This window comes from Manis javanica, chromosome 14, assembly GCF_040802235.1.
Source record: "Manis javanica isolate MJ-LG chromosome 14, MJ_LKY, whole genome shotgun sequence".
Classification (NCBI taxonomy): domain Eukaryota; kingdom Metazoa; phylum Chordata; class Mammalia; order Pholidota; family Manidae; genus Manis; species Manis javanica.
Window position 1 is genome coordinate 90,196,447 of NC_133169.1, and position 22,568 is coordinate 90,219,014.

Genomic DNA, 22,568 nt, shown 5'->3' on the forward strand with positions numbered 1-22,568 from the left:
CGAGTAGCGGGCCAATGGGAAGAGGAGAAGTACTTCCGGCTGCCTGGTACGCGATGCAGGCGGAATGGCGCAGGCGCCGCAATTGGCAGTTACCTGGGAGAGCGACTACCTCGGTGCGCGGTGGGCGGTGCGCGGTGGGCGGTGCGGACGCCCTGCCACAGCTGCCGCGGAGCAGACAGCCGCTGTCCTTACGCAAACTACAGAACCACGGTCTCTCTGGACCTACTGTGATTCAGGCACAGTACACTTTAGTACTTACAGTTTGTGCGTGTTATTTAATCCTTACAACCAAATGTGATGGTCATCCTATTGCTCTCCTCTTACAGGGGAGGCTGTTAAGTGTTCACTTAATATTGAAGGCAACGTTGCATGACAGCTGCTTGGGGATACTGGAGCTGGTGGGGGAGGGAGTGGTCAAGCACATGCAGATATATGTAAAATGGTTGCTGATAATCCTAAGTGCTCTGCGATTCTTTAAAAGAGTGTACTGTTCGTGTGGGAAGAAGAACCTGGAAACGCACTGTAAGAAGGTGATAATCAAAAGGGTGAATAGGCGTTAAAAGAGAAAAGGGGTTAAAGGAAGAGAAGGGGAAAAGGAGAGGAAGAGAGGGTGACGATCTGAGACGGGAACACAGACTGTAAGGCCTGGGCTTAGGAAAAACATGGGGGGAAGAAAGGTGTAAATCAGAGTTTTTCAGCTTCTGCACCATGAACGTTTTGGCCCAGATGATTCTTGCTGGGGAGGGGGGGGTGTGCTGCCCTGGGCCTCGCAGGGTGTTTACAGCATCCCCGACCTCTGCTAATGAGATGCCAGTAGCTCCGCTAACTTTGTGACAACTAAAAATGTCTCCACACATTGCAAAACGTCCCTTGGGCGTCGTCAGAGTTTGGAGAGCGCTGGTCGAAGTGCAGCCAGGTGGCTGGAGCCGCAAGTGAGGGGAGCCGCATGGGAACTGAGGCTGCAGCTGCAGGCGAGGGCCATGAAATAGTGGCTTGTGGGATTCTGGTGTTGGTTCTAAAAGTAAAAGGCAACCCCTGAGGGTACTGAACCGGTCAGTGGCCTAATCAGGCTGTCTCATTTTTAAAAAGATTGCTCCGGCTGCTGTTAAACCACTTTGTTAAAAATGGAGGAATCCTTCCTCAAGGGAGGAACAACCTAAGACAGGCACAGTCGCAGGGGGGCCATCAGGTGAGAATTTGGGGATCAACAGAGGTGAGGCTCAGAACCTCACCCCCCCTGCTTTGAGAGAAATCTTCTGCATCCGTGGATGTCTTGATGCCCTTGTCTAGCCTGAATTAATACTTAGTCCATAGGCACACACCTGATCATCTGATCATCTACATTTGCCTTCTTACAGCACTAAACTATGTTTTCTACCTTTATCTTGCATCTACCTACCACTTCAGCATTTTATTAAAAATAAAAATAATAATAATAGTAGGAGAAATGGGGGATCAACATATAGATCAAGTACAAAAATCAAACGAATATTCATATTTGACCTGATTGTTTATAGGTCATATTGCATGATCAAAACCGAAAGTTTCTGTGATCACTGCCCTTGTACTGTTCACCATGTAAGAATTTATTCACTATGTAAGAATTCGTTCACCATGTAAGAACTTGTTCGTTGTGCTTCAGAAGATTGGAGACTGACGAGAATTAGGCTTGAGATGGATTAATGATTGTACATTGAGCGTTGACCCCCCTATACTGAATTTTACTGTTGTTAACAACCATTTGATCAATAAATATGAGAGATGCCCTCTCAAAAAAAAAAAAAAAAAAAAAAATGGAGGAATCCTGACTACCCTCCACATGCCGTCGTGTGAACCAGTGAGCGTAACCGTCTTCAGGGTTTATAGTATTCATTTTATACCATGAGCCCTTATATGCTGGGACCAAATCCCATCGTCTTCACAAAAGAGGCCAGGCCATCGCTCTGGGACCAGTTTCCAAAGGACTAATAAAACTTAACCGGTTAAAACGTTTAACACACAAACACACACGACCAAAATGAAATGAACAAGGAAAAATTAAAAACGTATAAAAAAAAGACACTCCCCTCCCAACAAAAATAGCCACAGCAAAAGCGTATAACAACAAACCAAAAAAAACAAGGAGTGTCTACTAGAAGACAGGTAACTACCCTTTGAGGTTTTCTGCTTTTTCAGAACATTTCGGAAATTGCACGATGAACTGTTACCATCTTTTATGAATCATTTTAGAATGTACTGATTTAGGAATCATCTGTACAATGCTAGGTAGAATGGTTGCTATATTCTGATTTGCTGGAGACAGCTTCACTGTCCCACTTTATGTCTGTTTTTTTTCCCCAGCATAATTATTAATATTGTCCCCTTTACTCTCAAAACTATCCCAGTTTGGTTCATAAATTATATGGCCATGGCCATACTCACTTTATGCCACATTACCAGTGACGCTGAGTTTCTAGTTACCAACAATCGGCAAGAACCTATGGTTTCCTCTACTGAATGATCTTATGGTTGAAAAAAATTCTAGTATCTCTTATTTCTTCCGATGTTTCCATTTCTTCCTACCCCAAAGAGCTTTTACTCTTAAATGTGAATAAAATATGATAACATGAGTATTAAAAATTACTTACTTAGGAATGAATTGCTAGATATGGATGTTATTCATACTCTGCTTTGTCTGGAAAGCAATTACCAAATTTATTGGATTTTCTTTTCTATCCAATCCCTGCCATAACTGAGAAGCCAAGCAAGAAAATTGAGTTTACATGATTAAATCCTCCATATTTTTGTTTGATTTTGAAGCATAAGCTGAGGTATCCTGCAGAAGGCCCTTGAGGATTTTGAGAACATCAGTTTCATGGCTAGTCAGATAGGGCTTTTTTTTTGTAAAGTTTTTTTTTTTTTGATGTTTTGCCACCCCCCACCGCCACCCCGCCCCTACAGGATAGGTTCCAGAAAGTGATATTAAAGGAAACTGGAGTACTTGGTAAATGTGCTGACCTATATTAAAGCCATTGAGCTGGATCATTAGATGTAGAAAGCCTCAACCACGTCAAGAGATGATGGAACATGAAATGCACTTGTAGCAATTCTAGTCCTTCCCTGGACCTAGTGTGTCAATTACCTAATTTGTAATGAAAAAGGAAAGAACCTTCTAATCATGAGTAATATTTTTTGGATAGTTGGACAATTATGCTAGTACACAAACTAACATTCTTGCATACTTCATAAACACATTAAAAAATAATTTTTATGAATGGCAGTGAAATTGTACTTAGATTCCTTAGAGTTGCTTTCTTTCCCCTATGTTTCATAATAAATATGTCATGGGAAATTGGGCCAGAAAATCACGTTTTGAACATAGATAGTTTCCCCCTACGTTTAGCTATATCCACAAGCACCAAATGAGGTGGGGATTTGGCAACTGTGTGCTTATCATGTCAAGTTCCACAATGCGACCTGATAATGATGTTAAAAACCAATGTTTTCACTATCCCTGAATATTAATTATGTATCCCCATATCCCAAATATGACAAGTATATTTTCTTCAAATTATCCTTTGTCCCCTCATAATGAAGAGTTTCTTTATCAAATTCTGCTTCTGTTATTTAAATTATTATACTTTGAACAAGAAATTACTGTTTTAGAAAGGCAAATTTGCCTGTAATAACCTTGGATGCTTTTGGACAGAACTGGCCTTTAAAAAGGGAAATAAATTTAACAGTAATTTAATAATTGTTCCAGGTCTTTGACTTCAATATTGTTAAGTTCCTCGTGTTGTTGTAAAAATAAGTCTTTTAAAGATCATTTTAAAGCAATACTGTAAGTATTTTCACTGTGGAAATCACAAATTGCCTCTGAAATAGCAAATAAAAACATTTCTAATGGTAGGTGAAAGGATATTGTGGTTTGCAATAAGAATTTCAGTGAAAGTTACTGAAAGTTCTAAATCTCAAATAACTTAGAAGGGGAGATAATGTGAAAGAAAAACAAAAACAAAACAGCATCAGAGGACTGGGTTCTCATGATGCCAAAGGTGTAAATGAAGCGTTTGGAAAATGTAACAGCTCACACCCATGCGTATCCTTGCTGAGGGCTGGGCGCTGCCCTAAGCACTTCCCACCTTTAACGCAATTACTTTTCCTAACAACCCCATAAGGTAGGTGCTGTGTATTTGACACATGATGGAATTAGAACAGAGGCCAAATAACTCGTCAAACATCACTGGGCAAAGAGATAGTGGACCTGAGATTTGAACCCTGACAGTCTGGCTCCTGAGTCGTTGTGCTAAACCACTAGACTGTATTGTTATTCAGTTACATAATATGAATATGAAAAATGGCAATATTTCTAATCAATGCACTATTTTACCTAATATGATATATATAGACAGATAAATATAGATAGATATAGATACAGCATTTAGACAGTTGATAATTGTATCTATATCCCCAAATGTACATATATTCCAGTTGATAAAAAATATTTTTTGTAATCTTCTCATTGGGCACATGACAAATCACCTCATGTTCAGGTTGCCCTTACCTTAGTCATGCAGTTTAGTTAAGAGTGTGTAATGGATCAGGACGCATGTTCTGGGGCTGGACCGCTGGATTTATGTCCTCTCCCACCTCCTGGCCGTGGATCTTCAGTAAGTTACTTCAGTCTTTGTGCCCCTCTTCGCCCGTGTGGAAGAGCAAGGCAAGATAGTATTCATTTTAGGTGTTTGCTAGGAAGTTGTATAAATATTCATGAATATTTGAGGTTATTATCATTTGGCTAAATGTATATAGCTACAGAAGCGATAGCATTTTGTCAGCAACCAAAATGGACTTCTTAAAAATTGTAATTATTGGACTTGAACAAACTACCTATTTCTGAGGTCAATTATATACATTCACTCTGATGCTTCTCTGCAGGTTGTATATTATTTTATAATTTGCCTTTTCATACTATGGAATATATTAAATATATGCTTTCTTCATCTTCTCTACTGAGTTTTTCAAACTAGTATTGTCTATATTGTAATTTTTAGTCTCACAAGTGTCTTTTGATATCAGGAGCTATTTATTTATGATCGACTCATACATTAGAGCAATTGTACTTGAAAACTGTAAACAGTCCTACCCATATTTGACTTTCTTGATGCCTTTCATGTCATTTCAAATACTAAACAAAGTATGTTCATCTTTCTGCTTTATCTCCCTTTCTGTCTCTCTTCCCCTAACACACAGAATTTATCAGGAGACAGTGCATAAGATGAATTGTGTTGTGGAAAATGTATTTATTTGCAAAGAAAGAAAATGGCAGTGTCCTACTCCAATAGAACAACTGCCATAAAATTTTAATATGTAATTTTTTAAATTTCATGGATCAGATTTTATTATACTCAATGACAGACAGAAATTACTGCGAGTGTAATATATTACACTTTCTTTAGACAGTTTGCTTTTTGTATTTTTCTTTGAGAATTCTTCATGACCCTTTCAGTTATAGACACTTCAAGCTACCACTGCTTATCATTACAGGTTAGCTCTAACTCTGTTATAAGACAGTGTTTCCGGGGCCAGATATTGCTGCTCTGGGAACTTTAAGCCAAATGAATTTAAATACAAATTTAAGAACACTCTTATTTTAACTTTATACACTGCCTTTTGGAGTACACATGCCCAAGATACAGAATTGCTAAATTTTCATTTTGATCTGATTTTCACATCATCTTGAAAATGACATTGTGTCACATGAATGAAAAATAGGACACTAGACATGAGACAGGTGGCCCCGAGGGAGAACACCTGAGCTTGTAGCCTGTGTGCAGTCAGCACATCCTTTTTATTACTATTTTTCTTTCTTCAATTCTGTTCCAAATGTTGGAGAATGCATGTTTTCTGAGCAGAGAATGGTTACTATTATGGCTATCAGATCGAGCAGGTTATACCTTAAATATCTTAACCAAAATGTTCTCCATGTTCTTTGATAGGACCTTTTTGGTTTTAAGACTACAAATTATTACACCAATTAAGCTCCTTTCCCTAACTGAAGATAATTTTATTTTAAAACAAATAGAGGCATGTGAAACCAGACTTACTGACTTTCATTAAATGTTGCACATTTAGATCTGGAAACCAAAGACACACACAGTTTTGCCTTTTGATTTTCCATTAAACAGTCAAGATGTTTTTGACTCTTCTGCCGAAGTCCTAAATTTGCAGAATGTAATGAAAATCACAAATCTCCTACGGTTTGAGATAATGAATTTTTTCCTCTGGAAGAAACATAAACATTTCTTCTTGCTAAATTTTATTTTAGAAAGGCTAACATCATTTAAAATAATAGTTAATTTTAGGTTTATAAATATTTCTTTCTTGGGTTCCCTCTAAAACCTCTTCCTGTTAATTCCAAAATTGACTTCTATACCAAACGCTGTTAGCATATTCCCTTCCCACTCCCTGGAAATTAAATTTCTCAGTTTCACATTAAAACCTTAACAGGTTACTGGGAGATTAGCCTGAATTCACTGAGATATCTCTAAAGGAACAAAAATAGATTGGTCTGCTCAAATCAGAACAGCAGGTGCCTCAGAAAATGACCAAAACACCTCTCATTTGATTGGATTCACATAAATGAGAGAATTAAAACTGACAGGAACCTTGAGATCATTCACTCCCCACCCTCTGATTTTACAAATGAGGGTCTGAGGCCAAGAGGAGTGAACGGATGTGTTACTAGAGCTAAATTTCCAGTGCTGTCTTGACATGTCCAGTCCTCACACGGTCCCCAAAGCCTAGCCATGGCTTCCTCTGCACTTGCAGGTGTGAGCCCTGCCGTGGGACCTCCGCACCTGGCTGGTTCCTCTGTCAGCCACACTAGCTACACCCCACCTGGTCCTCAGTCCAATTGGCTTTACCTTCCTACAAAGTGGTGAAATCATTCAAACAAACCATATTCGCACCACCTCACCCTCTTGATACTACAAAGCCTGTCTCCCAGGTCCCTGCTGTTTCACTCCGTTCCCGGCTGCAGCCCCCATGTGGCCCTGCATGGCTTGCTGCATCTCCATCACAGGGGCTGTGAATAAACGTGATTAATAAACCGCTGCCAGTCTCGGGTGTCCAGCAGAGAGTGTCATCATGTTCAGCCAGTCCCCCCTCTGCCAATAGGGTGACTAGAAGGTGAGAACAAGGGATTTGATCGGTTTCACCATGACTAGTGTCAGATTCTCCATTGTATCTTTTCTGTGATTTTCAAATGACAAAGAAGAAATGGTAAAAAAAAAAGTGAATAATTGTAACCATTTAATTACATTAGAAGCTCTATTGGGATAGCAGTCATGCTGTATTTACTTTGTGTCCCAACTCTAGGCATAGAATAATGTTTGTGGGTTTTAGTCATGTATTTAACAATTATTTACTGAGAATCTACCATGTGCCAGTCACTATAGACAGACTGTGTCCTGTCCGCCTCTTGGTCCTCTAAGCTTGAAGAAGCCCTGTTCTCCCATCTCCCTTGCACACTGGCTGCAAGCTAGCCATCTTCAGTCATTTCCTGCAGCAATGCTCCTGTTCCTGGGCCTCCAGCTTGATGGGGTCACTGTGGGGTTTCTGCGCAGCCAGGCTCACCGTGCCTTGTTTGTGAACTGCAAGATCTGGACGAAGAAAAGGCTCTCATTTGCAGACCTGCTGCCTGGCAGAATGTTTGTAGCAACCTGCCAATGGATGTCAGTGACAATGACGCCCCTAAACAAGAAGGCTTTATCTTTCTCTAACATTCCAGAATCCTGAGCCATTAGTGCACATGGAATTAGACACTGAGGTCAGCTTATCTCAAGAATCTTTATTTTTTCAGGGCAAGAGTGAGTGACTCCATGCCAGTGGGAATTCACAGGAGCACTAATCTAATTCCTTGGCAGTTTATTTTCCTAAATTCTTCTGCCATATTCCCAGAGACAATTTTCCCCTGTTCCAGATATCTATTGCTTTGTTAAAAAAACTCCTCAAAACATGGTGGCTTAAAATGACATTAATTTTCATCCCCAATCTAATTTGGGCAAGGCTTGGCAAGGAGAGTTCATCTCTATTCCACACAGTTTCAGCTAGGGGGCTCAAAGCCTGGGTATGGGAATGAACTGAAAGCTTATTCGTTCATGTATCTATTGATGCTAGCTGCAGGCTGGGACTTAGCTGGAGCTCCCATCCAGAACAACACCTACACATGGCCTCTCCTTATGGCACAGGCTTCCTCACAATGCAGTGGCTGAAAGCTGAGGAGGCGCATCCTCAGGGAAAGAAGAGAGAGTTAGCCAGGAAGTATATCACCATTTCTTCACCATCCTCAGAAGTCAAACTGCATTGCTTCTGATACATTCTAATAGGCTAGAAGCAAGTCAGCAAAGCCAGTCCATGTTCAAGGAAAAGAGAATGAGGCTTCAACTTTTGATAGAAGACTGTCAAAGATTTTGTGAAATGTTTTAAAACTGCCACTTTCCGATGGTATACAAGTGGAAAAGATAGCATATGTTTTCTTTTGTAATCAGACAGATACTCATTAGCAGCAACAACGAAATGACGAAGTAAAAGAAAGAATTCTAAATATGTTTTAGATCCTAACGTGTGAGTAAAGGGCTACTTCGAGACCTGAATATGTTGGTCGATGTAGTTCTGTAGACACGGTCTTACTCTTAGATGCGTTTAGCCAGTGAATTACTAACAAGGATTCTGCTGCTTACATGCCATTGCCATTTTTCTTTAGAAAAACGTGATTGCTAAATCAAATATTTTATTCATAGGATAAAGCACGGGTAACTATTCTGCAGAGCTCTTTCCCAGTTTACAATGACACACAATATTTGCTGTTCGCTTATTTTGTTTGTGATGTGAAAAGTGGCTCCTTTTTGTTGTTCCCGGAATTTCACATTAGTAGAATGTTTATGCCACGCTCATCTTGCCCCCTAGTGGCTTTTTATGTTCTCACCGCATATTACATTTACTTTTCAAATCTTCTGGAATGTAAGAAGGAAAATACCCCTTTGTCCCCCTTGACACAAGTGTTTCATTTTACAGTTGAAAAAATTAAGACCTAGCAAACTTACAGGGTTTGTCTGATGCCACACATCCAACTAGAACTAGAAAGTCCATATTGCTGTCCCATCCCAGGAGGAACAGGTGCCACAAGGGCAGGACTGTGTTGTTCACAGAGGAAAAAGAACAGTGCCTGGAAAATGGACGGTGCTAGGGAAATGTCTGATAAATGATAACAAATAAATGAATGAATGAATCAAGACTTGAACCAGTATCCACAGGTTTTTTTTTTACTTTTATTTTTATAATAGCTATTCTACTGGGTATGAGATAATATCTTGTGGTTTTAACTTGTATATTTGTAATTATTAGTGATGTTGAGCATATTTTCATATGCTTGTTGTCCAGCTGTACCTCTTTGGAGAAATGTGTATTTAAGTCCTTTGCTACAAAGAGGCACTTTTAATTCATCAGTTGCTTTTTCTGTATACAGAAACATAAGAGCCATTTTCTCTACCTTTTGTTTGTTACACTATATCACCATTTATTTGCTATCTGAATAATAATGATAAAATAATCAAAGCTTTCATCACATCTGAAGCTGTTATGTGCTATGCGTTGTTCTAAGTATCATACATATCTTAACTTAATCCTCCAATCATCCCTAAGTAAGGTGAATACTATTACTATCTTCGGTTTTGAGAGGAGACCATGGAGACACAAAGTAAATGACTTGTCCAGAGTCACACGGTTGCTAATCAGTAGGGCCAGGATTTGTATCGGGGCAGTTGGTTTCAGAGTCTGTGCACTTAAGCACCACATTATTTTGCCTCTCTTTTGTGTGGTATCTTCCCAGACAACCCTTCTATATAACTCCGTATGTCTTCTGACAACAGATAACAAAAAACTAAGTGTAAATTGATTGCATTGTGAGAAGTAATTCATTGTCCCCATGGATGGCATGTCCAGGGTAGAGCTAGCTTCAGATATTTGTGAATTCAGTGGCTCAGACAGTATTATATCCCCACTGACTTCAACCAACATCCTCAAGTCACATCTCTTTGGCTCTGAGTAAGGCCCATGCCTGTCACTGGAGTAATCATGGTGGCAGGGTGTATGGAACATTCTGATTCATCTGCCCAAGTGCATCACATGCCTACACTGGAACGAAGGTGGTATTAATACCACCAGAAGTACAGCAAGTAGTGGGGGTAGGGTGGTCCCCATGCAGTATTATTAAGCACTCACTCACATTTTGGGGGAGAGGGGAACCTGGTCTTCTTCTTTTCGGAACAAATATGCAAGGCAAATTATTATATTTTTTAAGCATTTTGCTTATAATGGTTTAAGCAATATAAAAAAAGCTAACATTGACTTACTGTTTACTGTATACCAAACACTGTTCTAAATATTTTACATATATTGCTCAATTATTCCTCACAAAAACTCTGCGGGCTATTATCATTCCATTTTACTGATGAGAAAACTGAGGTGCAGAAGTGCCTGGGTATATACCCAGATAAGAATGCAGCAACTTGCCCTCTGTGAATATATATATGTATATATTTCCATATATACATATATGGAAGAATAAATAAATATGTGGCCTATTGCACCAAGTTTATGCTAGACACTGATTCTTCTTTTTAAGGCTACTGGTCCCAGTTCAGAGTCTAAGGGAATGTGAATGGAATAAGAAAACCCAAACAATTATCCCTGCCGTCAGTCAAAACGATTCATCACCATAAGCACTGACTATTAAAAGAACTTTGGTAGCATTCTAGTTTTGCAGTTAAAAAATAAATAAAAGCAGCAAAGTCTCAGTCTCTCTCACAACTTTTTCACCTGTTCAAAGAAAGGGGCCCCAAAATTCTCCATCATAGTATAAGTTGTCACAGGGATGGTAGTGCAGCATGGAGAATAGAGTCAGTGATTCTGTAACATCTTCCTATGTCGACAGATAGTAACCGCACTCCAGGGAGTGAGGATTTAGTAACATGCGCAACTGTTGAAACACTGTGTTGTATATTTGAAACCAGTATAAGATGGTTTATATCAATGATACTTCAATAAAAATTTTAAAAAGAAAGCGAAAAGAGTTTTCAACCAGTCTGCTTAAGCAAGCACTAAAATGCTCTTGTAAGTGTCCACATTTTCCCTTCAAAGCACTCCTGATAAAGTGTTAAAGGCAATACACCGAAGGTAGGTTAAGGTTTTACTATCTCACAAAAATTGATTAAGGTAGGTTTTCTTCTAGAATTGCAATGTAATGATGAAAAAAAATCGCACAAATTGGTAGCTCTCATTAACGAATTGGAAAGAGACAGTCATTCTAGAGCCAATTTTACTATTATATGTGTGATACTAGCTTTTTAGCTTTCCTTGGCCTCAATTTCTCCAACTGAAAAATGAAGGAAACAGATTGGAATGGAGATGCATCAATTCACGCATTTGCTCAATGACTCTTTATTGAACACCCCTACGTGCCAGGCACTGTGCCTGATGCTGGGGACAGGCATTAGTGATGAACAAAACTAGATGAGATTCTCGTTCTTGCAGAGCATGCAATGTCTTTGGGGGAGACAAACCTGATTCAGACAAGCACTCATCAAACAGTCGAAAGACCCCTTAGGGCTTTTCAGTTCCTAGATTTCCTGTACATATAAACCTAAAAGAATAGTTCACAGAACACAAGCCATCTTATGTGTATATTGGAGAGATCTGATAAATCTCATTTTACTTCATAGACTCAGTTTTTTCCAGACTGTTAGCTGTGGGTATCGCAAAGCACCCATGACAATTTTGTACCTGTCAAGGATATAATGCATTGTCCCAGCATTTGTAATAACAGCTACTATGCATATTGAATGCATAACTTCAGACAGTACGTCAGTCTTCTTTTTCATCTCATTTCAGAAATTCTTTTTTTTTTCCTAGCAAAGAGAGATTGAAAAATAATAGGGTCTTCTCCTCAAGTCTGCAATAGCAGTTGCGATATCAGTGTTTTCTTCAAATAAATTTAGAGCTTAAAAGATAAGAATTGGAGACAGAGCGAGAGAGTTGTTGGTTATTCTTACAGCCATAATAAAATATCCCCTGGGTTCGCCTTTTCCTGCAAATTTAAATTGTGTTCAAAGAACACAGAGAGAGATGTGAAATGAGACGTCTTTACTAAATCATTGATGACCTGAGGTCAGCAAGAGGTAGACTTTTAATTGCTTATTTATTAAATTTCTGGCAGTTGATCTCTGGATTGCTTCGTACCACAAGTCAGATTGTTAATTAAATCTGTGTAAAAGTTTTGGTTTTATCTATAAAAACTCTCCTACAGGTTTCACACGTGTCTAAATTGGGCTGAATGTGTGAGCGGCGAAGCCTATTTATTGAGAGCCAGCCAGCAGCACCGTTTCGAGTATTTTTGCCAGCAGCTGTTCTACCTTAGGCTGGGATTTCATGAAAAGACACTTGCCGGAGTCATTGCTGCAGCAACCACGCCGCCAGCTCCGCCTGAAGTGGATGTGGTTTGTTTAGAAGACAGCACTCTTCCCCGAGTCCAGTTTATGCACCCCGATGGGCTGAGAAACTATGCACCCGCCGTTGTTTATCACGAGGGTAGGCAAGAGGCTCTGATAATACGCAGCCATGACAGGTTTCTTCCTGTTACAGGAGCATGGCTGCTTTGATGTAGAAGAGGTTAGGCCGATGTTCTGGTTGATAATGAACTTGTCCAGATCTTAAGATTTCATTTGGGTTTTTCTGCTGATGTGGTCCTTCCCCGTAAATTTTCCTTTGGTACCTCTGAAAAGCTAAAAGTGTTTACCTTGTGCCCTTCCCAGCCTTACTGCTACCTAGCAGTAGGGAATCACCAATGCCATAGTCTCATCTTGGATTTTCTTTTTTCTTATGTCTTTCAGTAGGAGGTCCATGAGAATGTACTTAAAGTTAGTTTTAGCAATTCATTTTCTGGTGGAGTTCAGAGCTGTGCATCTGAAGGAGAGTTTACTAATCTTAAACTCTTTAACTAATCCCTGAAGGATGCTTAACCAAAAGTGGCCAGTCTGATTGTTAATAGGTAGGGCATTTCAACCTCTGGCAGATTTGTCATTGGGCAGCATCAGGAGTGGACTGCAATGGGGTGAGAACTGGAGAAGGGATGTGTTGGACGGTGTGTGTCGCTTGAAAACGCCTGTTGGGTGACCTAACACTGTCCTTCTCAACCAAACATTCATCTCCCTTGCCCCCCATCACAAACATACAAGACTGAGGACAATACTGAGCTACAGCTTAATCCTCATCACACACAAGGAAGATGAAGGTCAGCTATGCACAAAAGAATCAAAGGCGAATCCTGAAGTTGTGTTAAGGCCTTATATTCATGGGCAGGGACCCTGCTGTGCCACTAATTTGCAAGCATTTTGATAAGTATGCTGAATAACAATGATATTGAAACATTTGCTTAGACTTTTTGGGCCTTGTAAAGTATGCCGGACTCTCTACATATTTAAATCTATTGGAATGTCTTCTCTGCAAGTGTTCAATGTGTAGCTCTTAACCTACTTGGGGAACACATACTGTTTTGAAATTTCCATGAACTCTGGAATCTCGAGAAAATGCACAGCAGATACATGGAGATTCATACACACTTTCTGGGGATTCATGAATTTTGTGAAGTCCATCCATGGAACTAGATCAAGAACTGAATGTTTAAAGCAAATCATGCTAGATAATGAGGACTTGATGAAATGCAGTTTTCCCAAGTGACTATTGTCAGCCGCTGGCACCGTGTGTGCAGCCTTGGGGATCCCCTTCAGGCAGGTAGCAGCATCTCCCCCTTTCCTCTCCCATTGTAACACAGTACAGTCGTCTTCTTTTAAATCACCTGGTTGTCGCATTCCTCATCTTTTTCTGGGCGTGCTTAAGGTACATTACTGTCTTGTTATTTGTCCTCCTTCCCCAGAATGGCTCTAAAGACTTCATGTGGTCCCTGTGTACAGGAAGAGGCTGACAAACTGCGGCCGGTGAAGACAGAATGGGGAAATCCAGCGGAAAGAGGCTTTGCAAGGAGCTGCAGATTCATTGTGGGTAATCGGGCCCAGAGAGAGCAACGAATTGTATAAATGCAAACGAATATGTCTGCATTTTGATGCCACCCCCGCCCTCAGGTACTTAGTCACTTGTCTCCTTAACTCCACTATACCTCAGTTATAGCTCCTCTCACTCTACTGGAATTATTTGTTTATGATTCTCTCTTACTAGACTATGAGCAATTCCAAGGCAGAGTCTATGGCTTTGCTCTCTGTACCCCAGTGCAGTGCTGGGTAAGAGGGCAGAGTTTGGGGTCAGACTGCATCCAGATGTACTGTCTATTGTTCTGTGCGTATGAGTAGGGTCAACTAGGTAAGCTGCTGAACTTATCTGGTTTCTTTCTTTTTTCTTCTTTCTTTTCTTCCCTTGTTCCCTCCCTCCCTCCCATCCTTTCCTGGAATTTCCTTTGCACCTTAAAGTATCACATTAATAATGTGCATCAGTTTATTGTGAAAAATAAAAATGAAAAATGCTTACTTAGCACAGTGACAGTCACTATAAATATAATAATAGATGGTAATTATCATTACTATTGATTGTTGAATGTCTTTCCTTGCTATAGTTCACCTGCCAGGAAAAAGCCTTTTAAGCTTAAACTACTAAAGAACACATTTATCCCACCTCTATCCTTGTCCCTCTGTCCTGTTTGTTACTAATGCCCCTCCCCTGCAACAGTAATCGGTGTCTTCACCCTACTATATTTCTCACCATTGGACTTAAAACCGTCTGACATCTGACATTTTATTTGTTCATTTTGTAGAATGTAAGCTCCATGAAGAAAGGGTCTTAGCTAGTTTGGGTTCACTGCTATATCCCTAACACCCAGAGCAATGCCTGGCAGATAGAATATGCCCAACAAAGTGAATTTCCTTATCACCTATTCTATAAAAGAATTAATTTTTTTTCTTTTAAACAATTAAGAATAAATAATTAATAACTAATGTGAACATAGAGCTGGGTTTGTACTTCTTGACATCACAGAGAGAAGTGGTCATTATCCCCACAGGCTTGGCAGGACACAGTGGGGTAGTGGACCCAAGAGGGACCTCATTGTCAACTTTGTCTGGGAGCTTGAGACTTAGCAAGTAAGAAGAAACAAGCAGCTGAAACTTAGACTCACTTGGTGATCCTGGGTAAGTGAACAGGGCTACTCAGGGTAACTTCGAATTTCTCTTTTTCAAGGCCATGCAGAGACTGAGGAACCGCTGCCCTCTTCTATTACTCTGGCCTGACCCTAAGGACTTCTCTGTCTGGTTTAATCACCCTGACAAGAATTTCCAAATTCCAAGAAATGTTTGTTTCAGGTGGAGAGAAAAGGAAATCATATGGTCAAGAAGCGTGATTTTATTCTGAGTTCTTTTTACAGTTATCTGGACCATTAAATTTTGTTGTGCAGTATTAGTTCAATTGCATTGTGATTGGATATTATTTTTCAGGGGGAATGGATGAAATCAAGGATCTTAACAAAAATCAATCTGTTTATGTATTTATTTGTGTTCTAAGGGGTTAGTTAATTTCTTCTTCTTCCTAGAACTTCTTCATTTCTTCTCTTGGGAGTAAAAGCATAACCACTGGTTGATATGTTGTGGCTCTTTCTTTAAGGCAGAAAACTTCTCAATTAAGAGCAGTTAAAGAGCTATGAGTGCTGGTTCTTCACATATCAAAATCCCACCACTTTTCTGTGAATAGCCCTTTTTATGAAATGACTTATTTCTGACCCTTTGAACTGCTTTGTGAGTCCTTTTCCACTCCTTATAAGCTCCTTTGTATGTATCTCTAAATCAGTTGAGGCTAGCTAACGTAGGGCTTTGAATCCCTACCAAGGACTTTGCACTTTATTCCATAAATGATGGGGAGCCAATTAATATCTGGGCAAAGAGGGGCATCCTTAGAAAGATGATGCTGTCAGATTTGTGTTGAATGGACTGAGATGAAAAAGCTTGGCAGGGAGAACGTGAGCAGATCCACGTAGTGATACTGCCACCAGTACCTCCATAATGCCTGCAAGTCCTCCCCGGTTTTTCCTCATTTATCCTCCCTTAAACCTAATCTGAGCCACCAGCATCTATCCACGGGATTCCTGTAATGTTCTCCTCCTCGATTGCCCTACAACTGATCTTGCTGCCCTACAGTCCTTTATCCCCACAGCAGCCAAAAACAACTTAAAAAACAGGTAAAGCAGAACATGTCACATCTAACTTTAAACCCACCAATGACTTCCCATTATACCAAGAATAGAATCTACACCCCCACCCGGGTGCATGAAGCCTCCCACAGTTCACCCCCGGGGTCTGCTTCTCGGCTCCTACACTCTTACTTCCGCCCATTGGGCTCCAACTTGCTGGCTGTCCGGGTACCTTGAACAAGCCAAGCTGAGTCCGACCTTGAACCTCTGTTCTTTGAACGAGACTTTGTTCTTGCCATTGCATCTACCTAGAATCTGCTGTGCCTAGAATTTCACCTGGCTGGCTTCTTGCCTCAGCTCAGATATCACTTCCTCAAAGAGTCCCAACCTGTACCGCCCCACCCTCTTCTCTTTGTCTCCCGTCCCCAGCCTGAGGCATCCTTTGCACATCACCTGGTTCTATTTTCTTCACAGCCCATATAACTGTTGGAAATTTTCCTGTTCCCTGGTTTATTTGTATCAGATCTGTGTTCCTTGCCTAGAACAGAAGTCCCATGAGGGCAAGGACCTTGTCTGGCTTGCTCCTGTCTGTGTCCCCAAAGTGAGAGCTCACAGCTTAGAGCTGCACCTGGCTTGTGGTAAATGCTCAGTCATTATTTGTTGAATATGCCAATCTGGGTAAAAGGTTCATAGAAGGTAGAAATGGAAGAGAAGAGATACCTGAAAGAATTATGGAAGAGATAAAGTGGATAGATTTGATTATGGGATATCAGGAGCCAATGGAAAAGGAGTAACCAGATGATGCCCTTTACCTGGACAGCAGAGAAAGGCCAGTGGTGCCACTAACTCAGAGGTGACTTTGTGGCACATACTGGATGGCAGTGGTGAATAGACATTTGGTTTTGGACTTGAGTATGAGATGCTGGTAGGCCCACATGAAGATGCCTAGCAGGTACACAGAAACTGGAAAAAGGCCAAAGCCAAACATTTAGATTTTGGAGTCATTTTCATAATAACAGCGCACTGAGACTGACCCAGGTCAACGAGGGAGAATATATCATGGGGGAAGAAGAGAACTTTCTTGATGTGCCAGAACTTTTGCCCAAACATCCTATGTTCAAGCAACCATGCTCGAACAATCAACATCGAACAAATGAGCAGCAACGACTGGAGATTTTGGGGCCTGGATGGTGACTCGGACAATCTGGCTAGTAGAGAGTGTGTTATCCAAATGAGGAACATTACAGCATTGCCATACGGTGCCCTTTGACCCTCCCAAACGCCTCAGGAGGAGGCTCTGGAGCCCAGAGGGGGGCTATGTGGCCTCGCTGCTCCTTCCCTCCAGATCTGTCCGGGTCATGGTGAGGAATGGCTCAGGTCAGTGACGCAGCTCTACCCTCTCATCTGGAGAGCTAATAATGTAAAGCAGTTTGGGGGAAAAAATGCACGAGAAATCCCCAAATCTACACTTACTTGGTGATGAAGTAGGCACTCGATACGCATTGCCTTAGTTAGTCCTCACAAAATCTCTGTAAGGAACTGCAATTATTAACTCTTTTGCAGATGAGAAACTTGTGGCTAGAGAGACAGTATAACTTCATCAGCTGGCAAACAATGGAACCGTGATTTGGCCCCAGGACTACCAGATCCCAAAGCCCCCCACTTTTAACCATGGTGCCCTAATGCTTCCCTGCCCAGGAAATCATCATTTTCAGTACTTAAATTATGTTTCAGTATTTCTTTGTAGGTTTATCTCCTTCTCCATCCCAAAGTTGTGAATATGACGTTGATCAATCAGGCAAACTTTATTTGCGGGAATGAAAGGTGATCAAAATCACTCGGTAGGTTTTCTTCTGAGCTGAACAAAAGTGACTCTTGTTCTTTTATTAGATCTCTGGTTACACAATCGCCTTCAAGAACTGCTGTTGCTACAAAAAGTCAGCTTCCCCAAACAACCTCCCAGGAGGTCACGTCAGGAGACCATCTGAAATAGAAGTGTTTTCGGTTCCTCTTTCACCTCCAGCCTTAGTTTAAACTCCCTGCATAGCCCGTTTATTACGGGAACCTGTTCCTGTGAATGACCATGTTAACGAAATTGGAACCATACATGGCAGTCGCAGCGTGATGTCTCGGAGACGCGTTTTGGCGATTGCCCTTTTTTCTCTTCCAGTTTCCTGAAGTTGTTATATGCCTCTGGCTATAGATTTCTGCAGTTTATCCTTAAGGCAGGTGGGGTCAGTCTTTCTGGTTCTCAGAGAGGCTTATTCTGCCCTTTAAAATGTCAAAAGAATTTCCACGAGGCAGCACCTGTCTGCTGCTCTGAGTTTCTTAGGACATCCCCTCGGGGACATTCGGAGCTGTTGCAGTGCCGCCTGCTTGCTACCGTTCAGAATCTTCCTCGGTCCTCTGCAGACTCGTCGGCATCATCCCTTGCACACCCTTCGTCAGCCATCGTGGACACGTAATGGCACAAAGAGGATGGGCTGCAGTACATAAATGACTGGGGGGGTGGCTCTTAGTCCTGATTGGCTGAGAACCAAATATAAATTAGCGGTGCGGACTAGTGCTGTAATGGGCTTACATCTATATACACATATAAAATATTTCTGAGACCATCCGGATTCTAAGGAGTCAGCCTGGTTTGGGGCAGTTCTAAAAGAATTCCAAATGAGTGTCTCTCTTGACTTAATGCCCAGTAAAGGCGTAGTGACATGAGGTGGCGCTTTCTTGAGTCCATCAGTACTTTATTGATGGGCACGTTGCGCTAGGTATGATGCCTCTCGGCTGTCTGAGTCATCGGTGCATCCTCCGCAGGGTCTAACTCAAATATGTAAGTATTTGAGTAAATGAGCATAAGAGACAAGGAGCGGAAGAGGGATTTTAACGAAGCTCACCGTTTCTTTTGTTGGACTCCAACAACCTTAGTTGTCACCAATTGGGTCCCTGAGGACTTGCTGTTGGCCCTGGTTAGCCAGCGGTTCTGCAGGTGAACTTTTTTGGGAGGAAAGGAATTATTATTGTGAGGCCCTGATGTGCTCAACGTGGGCTCCACTGGTCACTTTCAAGGAGCGATTACTTTTTCTTTCTTTACACCTTAGGCACAAATGTCGTTGTGTGAAATGGCAATAAAAAGAGTGCATTTGCTCACTCTCTGGTGCAAAGAAGAAATCTATCACTTCTCCACCCCTAGCATGTTTATCTAATTTTTTTTCATCTTAATATATGATTTGTATTCCATATCCTATCCAGGGGTAATCTTAACCTCTGTGTCTAGTATGACGGCACTTCCACAACTTAGATGATTTAAATATGTGAAACATTCAAGGGGCCAGTCAAGAGATACCAGATTGAATGCAGTTTTTTTTTTTATCAGATTCATACATCTTTTTGTGCCACTCCATTTGTTCACTGGCATTCTTTTTCCTAGTGAACGGCAACCAGATTTATCAGGAAGCTCTGTGATGCTGGCCCATTTGAAACAATTGCCTGATATTGTCTGGCAGCCACAAGAACCACACATTGCAAACCAGCCTATAATTTCAAGAGACCCTAGAGTAATTCTGACATGTGCTTGAGGCTCAGATGATTCTCTATGCAGGTAACATGCAATTTCCTTGGCAGAAGCTGTGCAAATCTGCATTATCCAGCAAAAGAGTGATGTTTCTCAACTCACATTTGAGGTGTGTACTTTGGTCCCTTAAATCTTGTGCCATTTGTGTGTTTATATAGGTCACTTATTGCCAGGCCATCTGAACCCACACCCACCTCCACACACATTTTTAGAAAGGATGCAGAGTGACTGATACATAAAATGGCTGGACTTCAATTGTCCGGTATCTTGTCAAGACATTTAAAAAATTTTAACTAAATCATTTTTTCCCCCAGGATTGAAGCACTTAAAAAAACACCTATGATTTTATTGTTCTGAGGGAGAGTCTTATCCCAAAAGCAGTCTCTTATTGCTCAAAGCTTTTAAATTTGGGAATACAAATATATAAATCTATATTGCTCATCATTTTGGATTCATGAATGGCCAATTCTCTGATGCTGTAATCACAGACTTTTTATTTTTCATCTTTCTTTGGAATCATTCTCCCATTTGGAACCAACATTTCAGGAGTATAGAAAATTAGACATGTCACCAGAGATCAGACTTTTGCTATAACCAGCTAAAATTTCTGGATTTCATCATCCCAGTTGGTAGTCTGTTCACTCATTCATTTATTTATGTATTCATTCACTCATGCACTTGTTCAATTTAATAGTCCTTTGACAAATACTTCTGGAGTGCTATCTCCGTGCCATGCACAGAGCTAGGATTGGGGGCATTGTGGTGATCTATGCTAGGGATGTATTGTTGCTCTGTGGAATGTCAAATCCAAACATTGGCACATAATAAAGGATATTTAATAAAAGAAATAATATGCCTGAGTAAGTGTGATGTAGTTAAAAGGGGGGCTTTGGGATCAGACAGGGTTGGTGTGACCTGTTTCTAATTACTTAATCTCTTACAGGCTCTTTTTTTTTTTTCTCCCTATAATGCCAACAGTTCAGGATTGTGGTAGCAGTTAAAACAAATAATGTATGGGAAAATGTCTGGCAGTCAGGGTTGTTTTAATTTGTTAATTCTATTAATTTGTTTAGCCACGGGCACAGACTTGCATATTTTAAGAACTGATGCGAGTGAAATTTTGAAACTGGGAACTTCATGACATGTTACTCTTCCTGGGGTGTTCTTGGTCATAGTTTTTCTTTTTTCATTCCAGTTTGACTTCACATGAGAGACTTAAATGACCTCTGTGCAAAGGTGAGTTAAGAAAGGCTGTGTTTTGTAGTCAGTTGATGTCACTGGGACCCGACCCGAGCAAATGAAAAGCTCCTTGCAGTATGGAGAACTCTGTGTTTTCAGAAATAAACTGGAATCAATGACCTTATGTTCTCAACCAACAGCTCGTTCTGACATGACCTTGTCAGCTTCTTAACATAACATTTTCTTTGGCCATTCTGAGGATACACTCTCGCTTCTACAATTAAATTCAACAAACATATACTGAGTATCTTCCAGATGCCAGACCCTGGGTTCCCTTCTGAGGGATACGGAGATGAATGAAAAATGGTCCCTGCCCCACGGATTTCTTGCGAATAACTCAAAGGCAAGAAAGAAAGGGCTCTGGCTACCACGTGGTATATCAGAACATGCCTGCGATGTCCAGCTTCGACTTCTCAAGTCCTCTAATAAAGCAATTCGATTTTGTTCCTTGAACCAAATCCTTCCATTTGTTATTTGGTCTTTGCCCTTCTATCTTCCTGCTAGTCCCCATCTGCAGATGCCACCGGTAAGACTCATTCCAACCTGCAAGTATGACACGTTTGTATTTAGTCGTGAAAAATGACTTCCACAAACAATTGCTACACCAAAGTGACTGCTGAATCACTGCAAAATGATGCGAGGTATTTTGAATGAGCCAGCTTGTCCATTCACTTTCCATCATTCATCAACCTTTGAAAGGTATAGCTACTTTTTAAGGCAGGAGAATATGTTTTTAAATGAGCTAATTATCCATCTCCAAGGACAAATGTGCTTAGACCTCCCAGTATCCCTTGCCTTTCTCCTACTCCCCCTGGCAAGCGGAAGCAGGCTTGCAGCATCACCAGCATGAATGAGTGATGTGGTACCCATCCATCTACTCACTCGTGCAGACCCAGGGGGCTGCCCAGAAAGGGGGGAAAGAGGGCCAGAGGAGGTAATCGAGCCGGACATAAATATAATCACATTGCCCATTACTTATTGAACATTTGTTACTTGCCAAGCACTTTCAGAACATTATCTCTAATCCTTACATCAATCCTGCAAAGTGGATATTTTGATTTGTAATATACATATGAGGAGATTATTCTCAGAGAAGTAAAGAGATTAGCTCATGATCATACAGCTGGTAGGCACCTCATTCAAACCTTCCTCTGACTGATTCTAAAACCTGATCCTTTCCATTATAATCAGGCTTCTCAAACTCTTTCCTGTAAGTTGCTTCAGGGGGTTCAATAAATTCCATTTATGCATAGATAAAACTATTTAGCAAAAAATTATAATGCACCTAGAGACCAATGATCTATTATTGTGATTTCTGACTGCTTTTGCACTTACCACCTCAGCTTATTCTGATTTGATATTTCTTGTATCTGTTGCATATTTTGGTATTACAACAGAGATGTCATTTGAAAATGGGTTTCCTAGGTGGGAGAAAGAAGTTGACAATTACTGACCTACAAATTATACTACCCCTTTCCCAAAAGATACATTACATAATATATGGCAAATAAAATAACTGTGGCAGCATGTATA

At 40.7% G+C, this 22,568-nt stretch overlaps 1 long non-coding RNA gene across 5 annotated transcripts; it reads left to right on the top strand.

The window, feature by feature from the left end:
- The first annotated feature begins 29 nt into the window (after positions 1 to 29).
- LOC108395394 (uncharacterized) lies at positions 30 to 21,461 on the top strand. 5 transcript variants are annotated; one of them, XR_012125186.1, is made up of 6 exons: positions 30 to 113; positions 12,347 to 12,627; positions 13,973 to 14,177; positions 14,272 to 15,233; positions 20,992 to 21,032; positions 21,176 to 21,461. It is a non-coding gene; the product is annotated as an uncharacterized lncRNA (long non-coding RNA). The 5 variants fall into 5 exon arrangements; XR_012125184.1 differs by having other exon boundaries at positions 20,992 to 21,461; XR_012125182.1 differs by lacking the exons at positions 20,992 to 21,032; positions 21,176 to 21,461 and having other exon boundaries at positions 14,272 to 17,434.
- The last annotated feature ends 1,107 nt before the right edge of the window (positions 21,462 to 22,568 follow it).